The sequence below is a fragment of the Tachypleus tridentatus genome, chromosome 1 (genome assembly GCF_004210375.1).
Source record: "Tachypleus tridentatus isolate NWPU-2018 chromosome 1, ASM421037v1, whole genome shotgun sequence".
Lineage (NCBI taxonomy): Eukaryota > Metazoa > Arthropoda > Merostomata > Xiphosura > Limulidae > Tachypleus > Tachypleus tridentatus.
Window position 1 is genome coordinate 66,607,168 of NC_134825.1, and position 14,950 is coordinate 66,622,117.

The 14,950-nt window shown below is 33.0% G+C and overlaps 1 protein-coding gene and 1 pseudogene across 5 annotated transcripts in view; one reads left to right on the top strand and one right to left on the bottom strand.

The window, feature by feature from the left end:
- Positions 1 to 644: 644 nt before the first annotated feature.
- Positions 645 to 3,576, bottom strand: LOC143232483 (uncharacterized; annotated as a pseudogene).
- A 6,831-nt stretch (positions 3,577 to 10,407) lies between these two features.
- Gart (trifunctional purine biosynthetic protein adenosine-3 Gart) overlaps positions 10,408 to 14,950 on the top strand; it is a 52,748-nt gene continuing 48,205 nt past the window's right edge. The window contains exons 1-2 of one of the 5 annotated variants that reach the window (XM_076502125.1): positions 10,408 to 10,541; positions 12,486 to 12,758. The gene's annotated coding sequence lies outside the window, so the exon portion shown is untranslated. Of the gene's footprint in view, positions 10,542 to 10,632; positions 10,652 to 11,380; positions 11,518 to 12,485; positions 12,759 to 14,950 lie in introns of those variants that run through there. The other 4 variants (XM_076502144.1, XM_076502135.1, XM_076502155.1 and 1 more) reach the window with 4 other exon arrangements.

Consider the following 14,950-nt stretch of genomic DNA (forward strand, 5'->3'; position numbering starts at 1 on the left):
CATCTTCATTCAGAGCGTGAACAAGCGATGGGATGAAACTTTTGAATTGGGAACGCTTCAAAATGCGATGAACGCTGGATTTAGGAATACCTGTTTCACGAGACAGTAGGCGCACTGATTTTCTTGGAGAATTCAGATCATTATCAATGACCTCTTGCTCTCTTGTTGGGCTTGTTGATGATCTTTTTCGACCGGAGCGACTCTTTCTCATATGGTGGAGAGTTCCGTGTTCATCAAACTTGGCGATGATGCGTGAAATGCTGGGGCGAGATGGCGCATCCATATGGAACTTTCTAGTAAAACGTCTTTGCACTTCAGCTTTGTTTTCGACTTTCCAAAAAGTTTTGAAAATGAATATTTTGTGCTCGATTGTAAGCTGATTATCCGCCATCCTTGGACACAAGTCAAATCTGAAACAAAAGAAACGGTTTATTAGCTACACACAGTCAAAGAGTGTAAACGTTATTTTGGGACACCCTGTATATATATGATCATATATTTTACAAAACACGTTATCATGGTGATATTTTAACAATACACCAAAGAACTTCTGAAAAAAAAAACATTCAAGACTATGTAAATGTGAGGGAAGAATAAAAACCAAAATCGACAACAGGAGCCAAACATTAGTAAACACTTCTATACATTATCAGTATATACAGGTTGATATATTTTATTGTACGAGTGAATATTAGTTTTTGGTTCGTGTGTTTTTCAGTCAGCTTTATTAAGAAACATTTTATGCGTTTTTCTAGCGTTGTAAGTTCATGGACTTATTGCTGTTCCTCTGGAGGACTAAATATTATTTGGTTAGTTTTTATGTTTATTTAGGATCAAAAACAATTTTCAATGAATAACTGTAACATTTTTTTTTCCAATTCAGGTTGTTCAACTCACCTCAAATGTAAATTTTAGTCAATCAGTTAATTTCAAAATACGGAAATAATAAATTTACTGTATGCTAAACATAAACTGAATTGTATGCTGTTAATTTGAATTTTTATTTTTTATCAGTTCTCTCATTTTTGTAAAGTTATCTTTATAAAGCAGTTCAAAAATGTCTTTAAAATACTTTTTTTCTATCAGGAACAAAAACCTTTATCCTTAGCTCTGTTAAAAATACAACATCCTTTAAATTATCTTATGTGGGTTTGGAAACAAAACGTCAGGTAGCAATAAAAATTGGTTTTGTTCAATAAACAACGATATTAATAAAATTGAAATATTTATTTTTTTACTTTTCTCCTTGCTCAATCATACATCTATAATTTGATTATATAGATAGCAATTTTCAGAATGAATTGTTAATTTAGAGTTTCTGATTTTTGTTATCATAGTCTTTTAAAACAGTAGAGAAGGAAACAATAGAAACACATGCTTCTGACGATCCATTTCTGATCGTAACGCTGGCTTCACATATGCACATTACCCATTACCCTGTTACAGTTGTGACATTTAACTAAATGTGAATGTTTGATTAATAGAAGCAAGTTTCGTAGCAATCTGGCGACCCGTCGATTACATACAAATGCAAATAAAATAAAAAGTCCTTGAAGGCAGTTAAATCCAAGAAAAAGATACACCAGGATTTTCCGTAGGAGACGAAACCAAAAATCCAAGTGAATCCCATTACTGTTGCCATTCTGGTATAAAGAATGACGTCACTTTTGCCATGCGCGTGTTTTAGATCAATTCTGATCTTTTTCTGAACAATCAACACAGACGATATAGTTGAAATATAAAAATAAAGATTGCAAATCATAATCACAGCGAGAGGTGCGGCAAAGAAAAGAAGAGATGCATTTCGATTAGTGATCCAGCATGTATCGTCTGCCCTATACTTTGAAGCTATTATTTCCCAGTTACACTTGTCAGCTGCAAAAGCAACTGCTACTATGACCATTGGTAAGCCGTAAGCATAAGTCATGTAACGAGGAAGGTACTTTATTTTGCTTCGAATAAATGGCAAGACCTTTTGTGACCAAAAGTCTGATAAAGATCAAAAGCCATGACATTCCAAAAAAAAGTAACCAATATCTCGTAGTGAAACATGATTCCTGCCATTGTACACGTGGCGCCAGATACCTCTTTTCTTTGTCCAACTAAAAAACTCACTTGCATTGTAAGCAATGAAATGGTTAAATTTAACGTGTTGCAACCTGAAAGATTTCGAAGTTTTGTAAATAGAACATAAGTAAGCAGTACAACAGTTAAGGCTACTATTGAAATACATGTGAGGACCAGGTTTACGTAAGCCTCTGTGCGATCAAAATTTAGGTAGTAGAAATGTTCTCTCCTGAGCAGAAACTTGAGTTTTTCTGAATCATAGCAAACCAAGACACTACCATTGTATGTTATTTCATACTGTGACAAATCTAGACAAGCTTTTAGCGTTGAATTACCATAATACACTAAAGTCTTGTTTGGTAAAATTTGGATCTCTTCTTTCTTTAGTTCCATTCTAGGACATGAAATATTCAAGGATTCTCGCTCACACACCACAACAACTCCACTCACGTTTATTGAACTTCCTAGATCTCTGTGTCCTTGGAATAGGATATTAGCAACAAATTCACCTTTTCCGTAAATGCTGCCGGTTCTGTTGATGTAAACAGATTTGACCCACGTATCGACAGCAGTAGAATTTTCATTTAAGATCAAGTTGAACTCCTGGTTCCAATATTCTAGTTGTTTTGAAACCTGATCCAGTGCCACACAAATCATTCATAGCTTCTATGTTTTCATGAATTTCAAAAACTTTACTAGTTTTGTTGTGAATGTCCAGGTAAAATGTGTTTTGAGCCACAGACGAAGACATACTGGATACAATGCTGTCTACGGATGGTTCCGACTTTGTAAGATTTCCATAAGACTCGAATAGCTTGAATTTGACTTTGAACACCACAGAATTGGTAAAAATGCTGTATGAGAGAAAGTCTGCAATTTGTTTATTAGTTGTGATTTTGTACTCTACCTCTTTATGCGTATCATTAGGCATTATAAATTTGTTTGCATCGTGATACGGATATCTTGAATACGATTTATAGTAATCTTATACACTGTAGCCAATGAGGTTCTGACTGTTTCATTGACATCAAATTTTCCATTTTTAACTAAGTCCAATGCATTAAAATAATCCATTCTAATGACAAGAAGTAACATAACAAAATTTGAATCAACGTCTGCTAAAATTACATTACCTTCTGCTTCAGAGTTGTTCTCATCGATAATTTCATTCTTGTGAACATATTGGAAGTCAATCAATATTAACTCTGTACTGCAATATAATTTACGACAAATATTACTGAATGGATCCCACATTTGTCCAAGTTTACAACGTGCCATGTTTTTTCTCATTTCTTCCTCTCCCTCAGAAGAAAAGATAATTATTTCCTTCCCGTCTAATCCAAAGTTAAGCAAAATTGAGAAAATTGCTGGAATGTCGTGTTGAACTACGTTTCTTGTTCCATACGATGGTGTTTCAGTTGACCAGTGTTTGGAAATACTGTTTAGTGGTTCATTGAAGGACCATAACTTTGCAGGATCATGAATAATCCAACTAGGACAAGATAACATATCCAAATTTTCTCCATTACATAGTGCACAGTAGACGTTTTTATAAAGTGTTTTTGAGTATTTCGACTTGTTGGTCACATTAGCAACTCTGACCGCAACGATCAATACAAGAACCCCAAGGAAAACACAATGGATTCATTGAATATTTCGACTTATTGGTCACATTAGCATTCTGGGACCTTTGCTTTGTTTGAACACGACTTTTGCTCGGAGAAAGTGCAGCTGGAGAAGTATGTTTGCTAGTCAGTCCTAGATAAGGGCTTTGAAGCACTAATGTAGCAGCTTGAGTTGCTGAATGGGTCATTTTCTTTGTTATCCGTGTTGCTACTGCCATATACCGTGTTGTTCCAAACAGAAAAAAATCAATTATACATAGAAACAGAAAATACTTTTTAAAGAACCTCATTCCGAAAAATAAGTAAATTTTACAAAATTAGTAACAATATTTCAGTAATATCTTCGTTGAAGAATAGTTTTCAAAGCATACTCTAATACTAGTAACCTCAATTCTCATATAATTCACACAAAATCTAATAACAATAGTTATTATAGGACTAATTCGTGATGCTTGAGAATCTAAGATGCTAAACCTAAACATCAGATGCTTACAGAAAGAGTTTCGGGATTATTTATTTCGTTCAGTTTGTTAGTTCATTATTAAAACTTCCACATGTTTCATGACACCATTGATTGTTGGTCATTTCGTTCACAATATAATCACAAAAATTTTGATACTTCACCATTTTGACGTTATTTTCTTAAATTATCGTTTCACGGACTCTTTCCAAATATTTATTTTTCAACTTCAGTTTTAAGACACGAACGACTTGATCACTACAACACACTTGTCCCTAGGTAAAACTGGTTTTGTTCAGTTATTTCACAACCCGAATTTTGTCTTTTCACTTACAAATTTTAGTATATACTAATTTTTCAATGCATTTGACGTTTTCGATCAGTAGTTTCCTCAATTAATAATCTAGTTATTAAACGAAAAAATAATAATATGCGCTTACAAAACTGATTTCAAAGTTCATTTAATATACTTTTACAGAAACAACCTACGTGTTTTCTTATCACCTGATTCGAACTAGTTCTCACTAAACAGTTACTCAAGAGTATCACTGGATAAACTGCTTAGAAATTAGTTGTTGTTGCTGTTTTTTTTACTTCGGTTATCATAATTTCGTCATTGGTTAACAGATGGTCAATTTCCAACCTTTCCTGCAGGAAACTATAGAAAACTTTACAAGACAAGGGCACAAATTTTTTCTGATTACTTGATTAAAGGTTAGTTCATTCATTCATTCACCACTTGATTCCATCAAGGAACATAGGGCCGCAATCACTTGCGGATTCTTCAACAGGTATTTAAGTGAGCAGGTTGTTAGCCCACTGCATCGAGCCGTCCCTAATTTAGTAGTGTAAGACTAGAAGGAAGGCAGCTAGTCATCACCACCCACCGCCAACTCTTGGGATACTCTTTTACCAACGAATAGTGGGATTGACCACCATTATAACGCCCCCACGGCTGGGAGGGCGAACATGTTTGGCGCGACGCAGGCGCGAACCCGCGACCCTCGGATTACGAGTCGCACGCCTTAACGCGCTTGGCCATGCCGGGCCAAAGGTTAGTTTCCCAAGGACAATTATGGTGTAAAATGCACCTGATTTTGAGATGTACTTTCTTACCAAATGTTGCTACAAATATTATTGAATTTTATTTTGTATTGCAAGGATTAACCAACGACGCTGAAAACCAAGTTTCGATGTCCATGGTGGGCAGAGTGCAAGTAGCCCATTGTATAGTTTTGTATCCAACATAAATCAAGTACAATTTAAGAAAAAGACAAATGTATCGTACATGAATTTTTTATGGACTACTAAATAAATATATGTAGTTTCCATCTCAAACATTAGCGTAGCGAAATTACACAATTGCTTATTTTCTCACTATTAGTCGCATAATTTCGTAAGAAATTCAGAGTTAAAATTTCTGTGTTTCACAAGTTAATAAATAAGTTCAAATGCGCTTCACACATGCTACAATGATTATTATTTCAATTTTTTTATTTGTAATGTCATAGAATAAGAGATGTATTGGGCTAAATCACTGATGTTGATACAATCCCTCTTTGTTTCTTTTTAACTTGACATTTGTATAGTTAACACTTTCATTACATTTGTTAGATATGCATACATGCAGGTATATATATATGTATGTATGTTTAGAAACGTTATTTACCTCACGGCCCGACATGGCCAGGTGGGTTAAGGCTCGTAATCTGAGGGTCGCGGGTTCGAATCTCCATTGCACCAAACATGCTCACCCTTTCAGTCGTGGGGGCATTATAAAGTGACAGTCAGTCCCACCATTCGTTGGTAAAATAGTAGCCCAAGGTTTGGTGGTGGGTGGATATGACTACCTGCCTTTCTTCTAGTCTTACACTGCTAAGTTAGGGACGGCTAACGCAGATAGCCCTCGTATATCTTTCTTACGAAATTATACGACTAATAATGGGAAAATTGGCAATTGTGTAATTTTGCTACGCTAATGTTTAAGATGGAACTACATATATTTATTTAGTAGTCCATAAAAAAATTCATTAAACCACTTGGCCATGCTGGGCAGCCAATATTGTACACACCCAGCTTGGAATGGTTCAAGTGTTTGTACCTACCACGGGCATTGAAACCAAGTTCTTAGTGCCATTAGTCTTTAAATTTACCGCTTAGTCACTGGAAGGCCATTTTCAAGTGGACAATAACAGTGATTAAAGAGAAAAATAAAACTGTTTCTCTATAAATGATTCATTGTGTTCTTAAATTGAGAAAATTTTAATAAGTTGATGAATTGAGTAACATGTTTTTAATATTCCATTCTAATATGTAAAATTGGATAACAGTTTACTGTAGTCCTTCATATTTTCAGCCTGAACTACACTTTATACAGTGCAAGATTCAGTCATTGTAACACCTAATTTAAAACTGATGATCAGATGGTAGACAACAAGTCAACAGCATTCGTCACCCACATGACCGCTTGTAAGCGAATAGTGGGATTGTCTGCAATGATTATAATTTGGTAATATATTTCATTGTTGGGCGGATTTTTTGGAATACATGGTAAAATTAACACAAAGTACAGTCCACGTGATAATAACAAATTAATCAGTTTCTTTCATAGTGTTTACTACTCGTTACGTTTACCTCAACGAAAGTTGTAGGCCAAAATTCACAAACAAAATAAAATAAACTCTGAAACTAATGTAGGCCTAATATAATAACAATGTTTAATAGGAATATACTAGCGCAGATAGCCCTCGCGTAGCTTTACGCGAAACTTAAAAAACAACGTTTAATAGGAATATACTCGATTGACAACAAACCTAACTGACTTAATAATTAACATTACATGACCATTCTTCTCTCGATCAACAATTACTAGATCTTTTGCCACTGATCAATAACTTCTCAATAAATACTTCATTAACTTTTTATACATTGATTACTCATACTTGTAAACAATATACCTTCATGTAGACATTAATCGAAATTACTAGATTCATTACGTCATCGTGAACTTTCTAGAAATTCCAGAACAGAAAATATAGATTGTATTCAGCAGAATATTGCGGACTAAATATGAGACCTTTCAATCTCCAGTCTGTCTCTAGTCACTATGATTACACCTTTCCCATTCATTGATAAATTTTATAATCATTTTTGATAACTGAAGAGTGACTGAGTATTTAAAATGCAGTATTGTAACTTCATGCATTTTCACCTGAACTCTATAGTGCCAGAAAATAACACATATACACCCCCATGAATTTCATTCCTTGTATTTAAATATTGTATAACTGAAACAAAACAACTCAAATTAAACTTTGTGTACATTCTAAGAGACAAATTAGAATAAGTGAGGCAAATAAATCAGATACTTTGCTGACCTAATTTTATGTATGCATAGCAGCATTGATAAATCATAAAATGTGATGGTTTTATCACGAAAATAAATTTCAGGAAACGTTCGCCTGCTTATCTTGTATGACGGCTTTTGATTCAATTACTAAAAATATATATACACGTTATCAAACACACACACATATACAGGATTATCAAAAACTGCACGTGTTCTAGGGCTATATATATATATATATTACCTGACGTACATCATCTCAATTCACACTTTCACATATGTATTTACACACGCACGTTTTCTTCTTTTCCTCCTCAACCAAAACTAGGACCTAATGTATTATATTGTGAAAGCTCAAAGTAAGAACAAAAAGAGTTAGTATGAACACTATCTGTACAGACAGAAGCCATATGTGTAACTCAAGTGGGAAATATATTTACCCCAGCTAACACCATTAATTGATAACTCTGTGTTCAGATATCACTAGATATGCTATTTAACCAACCGTGGCATATTTAGCTATATTCATTATATTACGCCCAAGTCATGCTTCGATTGTCAATTCAAAATTGACAGTTTAGAATTATTACTTGATCAATACGTCCCTTTCATCAGTAACAGGAAGTACACGATGATAACAGAGAAAAATTAAGTTTTTTTTTAAAGGTAATTTTTAATTCAAGCATGTGTTGAGTCTTGCATACGGAATATACAATTCCGAACCTTGTGTACTCGTACACCGTGGTTTTATTTACTGATGTAAAATGAAAGTTCCTATTAATGAAAAATAGATAATAATCCAATGACTTTCTGCCTATGCATACGTAAGCAGTTCTTAAGCCTTTTATGTACTACAAACAAAGGGGATAACAAATAAGTACAATAACTTTTTATCAAAAAAATTTTTTAGGCATTTTGGATTATCCAAATCAATATTTAGTATTCTACGACGTTATTTTTTTCTCTAAAAATGCTTTATATAGTGTTAGAATAAGGATAAGCTGATTATGATTAACAGGTGAGAATGACCAAAGAAGAGAGAATGATAGTTTTCGTCTTTAATAGAGCCAGAAATATTCAAGACTCCAGTCAGTTTTCACCACATAATTACTTTATTTATCATATTGAACTTCAGTTCAAACTGCTTTCATATTAGTCCAAATCAAGTTGTAGAAATCAGCATATATGTTATTCATTTTTGATTGTGATCAACATGTGCAAAAAAATAATTTTAACAGGTAACAGTCCACTATGTCATATGTCTTAAAATTGAATATGCAGCTGAAATAGTTAACCTGTAGGAGTTACAAATTTTCATTCTTGCTAAATCATTCTGGAAATAAAAATTAACCCCTAAGACATATTTCTATTGTGACTTAAAATCAACCCACAATAACATTATTATAACTGCAGTTGTCCTATGGGTAAGCGGTAGGTTTACAGACTTATTAAGCTAAAATTTGGGGTTCGATTTCCTGAAGTGAATGTAGAGTATATTGTGCAGCTTTACCATATAAAATGATAATATCATAACAGAAAGCAAGTGACCTTTTCTTTTCCTCATCCACTTTACATGGGCCACTATGAACATTTAATAGCTGGAAATTCCGAGCTTTATTCATTTCAAAATTGAAATTAAAGCAAAAGCAACGTACTATTTGTGTTATTTATCTCGAATTGCAATTGTGCTCTAAGGAATTGATAAAACAAACCGTAATAAATGGTTTTTTCGTGACTTGTTTTTCCGCATTTCAGTAACTTTATATGAAAAAGAAAGTTCAACTTAATAATCTCTCGGTATGTTTTTTATTGTCTTTGACTAGAACTCTATCGTTTTTAGCATATCTATATGTTATAGCTATTGCTGTGATATGATATAAGAAATTTTATTCGAAAAATCTTATTATTATTCCATTCCTATTTCAAAACAACTGACAAAATATAACTTTTGTTACAAACAAGAAATAACAGTTTGAATGGCATATTCAAACGATTTTGGAGTCTCACTGCGTCCATGCCGCCATGTTTAATCATGCTTTTGCTGTCGACTGTGCTTCTTGACAATAGTTCTATAATGTAGTTTCCATTGCAAAAGGTTCCTTCATAAGGTTGTCATGTTCATTGTATAGTTCTTCCTTTCTGCTTTCCATAATCTGTCCAGTAGACAAGGATGAGTGTTTATCAGCTCCCATTTCAACGATTCAGTTGCTCATAAATTCATAAACATTGCACCTGTCTTCATAAGGGATAGATAGCATCGTTTCGTATTTCATTCTCCAGCTACTTAAAGATATGTTCAAGAAGCAACATTTGTACACGTGACTCGTGTTGCTTTTCTAGCTGGGGATTTACTTTGATTATGTTGGGTACTGTTGCCCAAAGCGTTTTGGTGGTTTTTTGCCACCGACTTTTGCGTTCGTGTGTTCTTACTTGTTAAAGATGCTGCAATTTACTTATCACAATCGGGGCACAACCTGTTACAGATCCACATCTGGATATTTTTGGTTCCCCAGTTGATCCATATTCAGTTACTTTCCAAAGCAACTAAGTAAAACAGATATCTTCGCCTCGGAAATTCTAAATCTTCGATATAAAGGTATCTTAATGGTCAAAATGCCTGAAAATTTTGGGTCGGGATGAGCTATTATGTATCCTTTCCAAAAGCGATACATTTTATTGTGTCATACTACTTGTTAAATTCCAGACAATGCTTTTCTTTTATTTTTTGGTGAAGTTCAGCACTATGAAATTAGAAACGGCAAGTTCAGATAGCTCCCGAGTAGCTTTGCGCAGAATTCAAACCAAATATAGAAGAGCATACGCTGTAGAATTAAAATTCATTTCTATATTCCTGTTTTTTCAAGTGCTTATATATTATCATATAATTTTATAAAAACGTTCCATATACTGAGTATCAGTTCTCATTTTTTTAACGTTGTTTCTAAACAACGATAACACATAGTTGGATGGCCTCTGGTGGTTTATTTGAGAAATAATGTTTGAAGTTAATTTGAGTTTTTGAACTTGTAGAAACTCACGTGAGGTGATTATACTTAACGTGTATTGTATTTTTAGTTTATTGTAATTCCTATGTATACTTAATATCTCTTATTAATGTTAGATTTATTTATGTTGAATACAGTGTTACCTTATGTAAGGATGACGTTTATGTTGCAGACTTACTAACTTTTTGTATTATTGTGAAGGATTATTAATATCGTAAATTGTATTTTGAAACACCTTTAAGTTAGTTTTTTATGAATATTATTTGCAAGTGCTAAACTTCATTCAACTTTTAGTTTCAAGATAAACAGGTTAAAAGAGAAAAATGTGACAGGAAATATCAGACCTTATGTCTGGTTAGTAATGGGCTTACTAAAGTCGAATGAAGGAGAAAATAAATGATGAATGTTATAATGATAGTATAAAATTATTAAGATGTTTAAATTGACAGATAGTGAAACTGAAAGTGAGGGTAATTTAAGATATGATGGAATATTTTCAAACTTACAACATACAAAAGCGAGAGCTCAACTGAAAGAAAAAAAAATTCATAAAGAGCTCATAAATGGCTGGATGATGGTGTTAAACTAAGCAGAGTATATTATACTATTAAGTATATTAAAAGTAAGCAAAATGGTAAAAATGGGGATTAAGTACTTAAACTAAATTAAAAACTAAGTTTTTGTTAAAGGGCATAATGAGTTGTCTTGGAAATTATAAGTTTCCATGTCTTAATTCTGTAGTGTTATCATACTATAATTATGTAGAGTTTGATGAAAGAAAGTTTGCAAAATCATTTAGTGAAATATAATATTATAAAGTTAAAAGAAAATTAACATGGATTCCATAAAGGGAAATTTATCCTTACTAGTCTATAAACATTTTAGAGGTTGTTACTTGTTTAGCTGGATGAAGAAATAAATTTTGATTAAGTGCCACATGAAAGATTAGCCAAGAAAATCACATTGGGAAAATGTTAAATTGGATTGGAAGATAGTTGTTATCAATGGAATACAGTAAGTGAAATTGAACCCATACTATTAATCTTAGGTGTCGGTGCTTGGGCCTTTGATTTCTTATATTTACATTAATGATACCAATATGGGCATAATTAGTAATGTTTGTGGATGACATTAATATTTGGTATTTTTAATTATATAGGATGTTGAAATACTACAAAAGAATGTGGATCAATTGGTTAGTTGAATAAATATTTGGCAGGTTACTTTTTATTATAGTAAATGCAAGAAAGTGCATTTGGGTTATTATAATTTGGATCATATATAATATCAAGTGGAACCTTCTCTACGGCATAGATGACAAGAAAAATATATTGGCCCAAGCTACTGAAGCAGTTTTCCTTCATTATAAGCAAAGTTAATAGAATTGTGTATATGTTACATTTTCTGGGATCCCACAGGAAGAAAGCATTTTTGGAGATGTTCTACCCACTTATTGCTCCAAACATTTTGGATCCCCAGTCCCTCCTCAGTAGACATTCTTTCCTATACGTAAAACCTCAGCTAAGTATTGGAAGTTGTAAAATATAATAATTGATGAGAGGGGTTGATCCATGGAGAGTTTGATCTTGGATCACAAACTATTGTTATTTAATACCAGTAAATATAATAATATTTGTGTACTTCCTGATAGTAATCTATCCATTTGTTCAAATGATCTTAATTTCTTGCAAAGTGGACAATGATTCTGGAGCCAGTGGTTATTTTCTCATCATTCTGAGAGAAAGATTGGCTACAGTTACTGCCATCTTACTTGCATGCTTTCATGGAAGCTGGTGAATGCCAACTGGATCTCTACCATTTTAACAGAGCTTGATCTTGGTATTGTTAACCTATCATTGTCAATGACTGAAACTCAACATTAATTAATCATACTGTACATTTATATGCTTTTACAATCCTTAAAACTTTGACAAGTTCTCTGATGGAGTTAATTATAAATAGCCTATTTTTTTGGCCAACAGATTTGAGCCCTGGACTATTGGAGAGAAGGAAAATGAAAGAGACAGAGAAGGACATAGATCATAACTTAAGGAAGATATAGTTATTCGTGATTCCTTGACAAGGCATATGGATAGGATAGTCTGTGGGGTTCATAGGGAGAAAAGAATTTGATTGTTACCCAGGGGCACAGATGGAGGAAGTAACTGATAGAGCAGGAAATGCAATAAAGGAGTCTAACAGAGATGCAGATGTTGTCAGATATACTCCCTAGAGTTAATTGTGGAGATGAAGTTGTAAGTAGATCACTAGAATGAAATGCTATGCTCAGATCAGTATGTAAGGATAAACGAATTGGCTGATTGGACTTTTGGAATCCATTCAATGGAAGAAGGGAGATTTTTATAATGGCTTGTTAGCATTTAAATAGGATAGAGGCTGGCTTATTTGTTAAGGCTATTAACTCAGCTTAAAGGAAAGTTTTAAACTAGGACTAGATAGTGGTGAGGGCCAAGATAAATTATGTGAAAAGAGTAAGAAACAGAAATGTTTAGCATAAGAAATGAGAAAAGTATTTATCATGATAGGCTAAAAGTATAAAAAAATAGATTACCTTTGAGCACTGCAAGGAAGGAACGATTTTGATATAGAGGGACTAATTGAAACATGGTTAAATGTAGATGATTTTGATGACACTTTTTTATATATACAGGGCTATAGGTTTTTTTTTAACAGAATTTAAAGAGGAGGAGGAGGGGAGTGGCTTTATATGTAATACGTGAGTTACATCCTATTGAAGATAATGGCAAGGAGATTAAACCCATTTGGGTTTCTATTAATAGATAAAAATGGAAAAGACTTTTAGATGGTATCTAATGAAATTTGTAAGAAACTTTACAATGTGGATTGAGATTTCAGCTATTAATGAAATAATAATAAGGGGTGTTTTAATTTTAGGCATAGGCTGGGAAATGCTTGTCAAATCATGAGGGAGAAAGGTTTTTGTGAACTGTTTAATATAACTTTCTTCTCTAATTGGTTAAAGAATCTACTAGAAATAATGCTATTTTAGATTTACTGTTAACTTCAAATATGTAAGTGATTTAGAGGGTGAAAATTGGGGAACATGGGTATGCAAGCGATCATTGCTTTATTAGGTTTGATGTTTTGCTGCACATGAAGATAAGGAATAATTATATTTTGGTTACAGATTTCAGAAAAGCAAATTTTTAAGGGATGCAACAAGAATAATCTGTTGTGAATTGCATAGCTGAGTTACTTTGAGAGACTGATCACTTGTGGAAAATTTTTGAAGATAATTTTTTAAATATTCAAAGCAAACATATTATAGAAAGCAAAATGTGGCTGCAAGTAAAAAACCAGGTTGGCTCACAAAGGCTACTGGAGACAAAGTTAAAAGCATCACAAATTTAAGAATTTAAAATTTTCTGGTATGATGGGAAACTTGTAATAGTATAGAAGATTGAGAAACTTGGTTGAACACAAAATTATGACATCAAAAATAGATGTATCAGAAGAGATTGGTTGAAAATAAATATTAACAATAAAAGGATGGGGGTATGACCATTGAGAAATGATAAATAACAGACTTGCATCTGATAATTATAAGGTAGCAAGGTTATTCTACTTTTTCTTGAGTTTTTACTAATGAATGTTTAAGCAGTATTTCACATCTTGAAAAGTTGATAGGTGGAAACAAGATGATTGCATTAATTCTGAGCTTATGAAGTAAGAATTTGATAGTTTAAAGAATGATAAGGTTCTTGGGCGAGATAATATTTCTGCAAGGATTTTGAAGGAGACTAAAGACTGAATGTGCAAGCTATTTACTACTATTTTTGTAAGTCCTAAAATAGTGGTTAGGTACCAGGGAATTGGAAATTAACCATTGTTACTCCTTTTTCTCAAGGGAGGTGATACAAATTGTCCTAATGACTATTTTTACTAGTTTTACATCATTTGTAGGAAAAGTTTTGGAAGGTGTGAAAAATATGCTTTGCAAAACAATTTAACAAAGTTTAGAATTTTATTGGATAATTAACATGGTTTTATTAAAGGAAAATCTTGACTTACAAATCTTTTCATTTCTTTGAAAAGGTTACTGCATATGTAGATGAGGGTATGGATATAGATTTGTTGTAAATGGTTTTTCAGAAAGGTGCCATATAAAAAGCTTGTAAGAAAGTAAAGACACCTCAGGGCTCAGTCTTTGGGTGCTTGCTTTTTTCAGTTTGCACCAGTGACATGTATGAAAGAGTGGTCAATAAATTATTTCAGTTTGCAGATAATATTAAGATATTGGGTGTTACTAGTTGTGAGGATTGTGAAGAGGATGTTGCTGATTTACCAAGGGATTTAGATCATTTTGTGAGTTGGGTAAATAAATGGCATGTGAGTTTTAATTTTAAATAAATGCAAGACAATGCTTGTGGGTTATCATAATTTGAATTATAAGTATAATTTGGAT